Source organism: Physeter macrocephalus, chromosome 20, assembly GCF_002837175.3.
Source record: "Physeter macrocephalus isolate SW-GA chromosome 20, ASM283717v5, whole genome shotgun sequence".
NCBI classification, from domain to species: Eukaryota; Metazoa; Chordata; class Mammalia; order Artiodactyla; family Physeteridae; genus Physeter; species Physeter macrocephalus.
In genome coordinates, this window is record NC_041233.1 from 49,461,011 (window position 1) to 49,464,330 (window position 3,320).

The window sequence follows — 3,320 nt, forward strand, 5'->3', positions numbered from 1 at the left end:
TTGTCACGTATGGGACTCTCTGCCCTTCCTGGACTTAACTATTTCCTTTCCCATATTAGGGAAGTTTTCAACTATAATTTCTTCAATTATTTTCTCAGTCCCTTTCTTTTTTCTCTTCTTCTTCTGGGACCCCTATAGTTCAAATGTTGGTGCGTTCATTGTTGTCCCAGAGTTTTCTCAGGTCCTCAATTCTTTTCATTCTTTATTCTTTATTCTGCTCTGCAGTAATTATTTCCACTATTTTATCTTCCAGGTCACTTTTCCATTCTTCTGCCTCAGTTATTCTGCTACTGATTCCTTCTAGCAAATTTTTAATTTCACTTATTGTGTTGTTCATCATTGTTTGTTTGCTCTTTAGTTCTTCTAGGTCCTTGTCAAACGTTTCTTGTATTTTCTCCATTCTATTTCCAAGATTTTGGATCATCTTTACTATCATTACTCTGAATTCTTTTTCAGGTAGACTGCATATTTCTTCCTCATTTGTTTAGTCTGCTGGGTTTTTACCTTGCTCCTTCATCTGCCGTGTGTTTCTCTGTCTTCTCATTTTGCTTCACTTACTGTGTTTGGGGTCTCCTTTTCACAGGCTGCAGGTTCGTAGTTCTTGTTGTTTTTGGTGTCTGCCCCCATTGGCTAAGGTTGGTTCTTTGGGTTGTGTAGGCTTCCTGGTGGAGCAGACTGGTGCCTGTGTTCTGGTGGATGAGGCTGGACTTGCCTTTCTGGTGGGCTGGAATGCACCCAGTGGTGTGTTTTGGGGTGTCTGTGAACTTATTATGATTTTAGGCAGCCTCTCTGCTAATGGGTGCGGTTGTGTTCCTGTCTTGCTAGTTGTTTGGCATAGGGTGTCCAGTACTGTAGCTTGCTGGTCATTGAGTGGATCTGGGTCTTAGCATTAAGATGGAGATCTCTGGGAGAGCTTTTGCCATTTCATATTATGTGGAGCCAGGATGTCTCTGGTTGACCAATGTCCTGAACTCGGCTCTCCCACCTCAGGGGCAAAGGCCTGACACCCAGCCAGAACCCCAAGACCCTCTCAGCCACACGGATGTTCGAGGGAGATGTTTTGGTATCAGTGGGTTGTGGAGCCTCTTGCAGTCTGTCACGTCAGACTCTGAGCAGCTCTTAGACTTCTATTTCCTTATTCTTGATTCCCAGGGATTAAGGATTGTGGACAAAACAAAGCTCCTCCTTCCCCTTCCCCAACAGAAATGGAAATTATTTATATTAATACAAAAGATAGATAGATAGATAGATAGATAGATAGATAGATAGAGATATGGATGTGTTCAGTTAATGAAAATGATATAAAGAATATAGTTTTATCATCAAAATGATGATAATAATGCACTAAGTGTCCTCAGACCTATTGCATTTCTCTGTGCCTCTGTTAGTAACTCATTTGCCCTCAGAGGACACTTTGAGAGCTGACCCAGGCTGCCCATGACTGTGTGTGCCCAGGTGATCAGCACCTGCCCGCCTTTAGACTGATCTGGCCATACAGTTTCTATAGTGGAACTGGGGAATAGGAAGCCTAAAGAAATTCTGGAGCCTTTGTACCAGCTGCATGGCTCTGACTAGACATTTAGAGGGTACGCGCTGAACTTTTGGCTGTGTGGGGTGAAGGATAGAAAGAGTCATGGATGGAGCCAGGTGTCTGACTTGAACCTTAGGGATGATGTAATCTACTGGATTGGAGAACCCTGGCAGAGAAATAGGTTTTAGAGGGAAGAATATAGTCTAGTTTTGGAAACATGAAGTTTGAGGTGCTTATAAGTCATCTAATTGCAGATGTCAAGGAGGAAATTGGACCTCAGAGACCAGAACCCTAAAGAGGAGACTAGGCTAGATACATAAATTGGGGGGTCATGAACACAGAGATAGCATTTGAAAACAGAAATGGAAAATTCACCTGGCAATCAAACTGAGAAACTCCTGTTTAGAAAAGGCAACGAGAAGAGTGGAAGCCTGAAAAGAAGCAGATAAGGACTGATGCAGAAAAACCAAGAAAAAGTAAAATCATGGAAGCCAAAAGAGGAGCACTAGAAGAGGAAGGTGTCAGGCTGGTTTCCCGGGGAACAGGCTGTGAGAGCAAGCTGCACGGGAAGTGGGGGAGAGCAAGGACCCACTAGAACCCGTGAAGATGAATGGAACCTGTGAGGACAAACCAAAAAGCATAAGAACTAACCCAACCTTGATCACACAAGGGACCTGCAGGAAAAGCCAGTGTCCTCTACCGTGGAGATGCACACACAGTGAGGCCCAGGCTACAGGGAAGCTGAAGGAGCAAGTGCAGTGGGAGATGCAGGGCCTGGAGCCTGGCTGCTGCCCCAGGCCAACTAGGGTAGCCAGCAGACCAGTGACATTGTGCAGGAGCTGCCACTGTGCCTGGCGGAGAAATGGCGGCTGCTTTACTTGTCTTCCAAATCTCATCCGCATTTCTTGTGTGGCCAACCCTAATCCCAAATCATACAGAGAAGTCCTTTCACTTCTCTCAAAGTACACAGTGCAAAGCCACCACAGAGCCCTGGAGAGCACAAGAGCTATCATTTCCTTGCAACAGATAACACAGGTTAAATCTGACAGAGTGACAGGCATACAACTGGTCCCTAATAATGAGAAGGGAACAATAATGCTGTTGATAATAATAATTTGTTAAAATGTTAATTTATGGTTTCTTTTCCTTATATTTTCCTTTATATTTCAAACAGATGGCCCTAATTTTCTCTGATTTATATTCTCTTCTTCTTGCTATTAGAATTCCCTCCAGTCCTGTATTTTTTTTGCAGCCAGGTGTGGTCTTATCAACTAGTTCAGTCAGCAGTTTGGGAATTAAAGTGACCTGAGAACGTCTAGATCACCTCCTTAAAGACAAGTTATGGGTCTTGGTCTTCTACTCTTTCTCCTCTCTGCAGGCTGGGTCACTGACATGGAGGTGACCTAGCCTTGGGCATGTAGATGAGGACGACCCTCTGGGGACAAGTGGAAGGAGCCTCCATCCCTACAAGACCACATGGAAGAGATAAGCCCCATCCACCCTACTGCTCATCTCCAGGCTGCTATTCGAGTCATCATACATTTGGGTCTCTTGTCATAGTAACTGAGCCCACGCCCTAACTAAAACACATGCTATTTCCTAGCACCCAGGCTTTTTTTTTTTTTCTGAAGGCCTAAAGCAGAAAAAGGATTTTAAAAATAAATAAATATATATTTTTATTGAAGGATTGTTCATATATGATATTATAGAAGTTATAGGTGTACAATATAGTGATTCACCATCTTTAAAGTTTATGCTCCATTTATAGTTATTATAGAATATTGGCTAT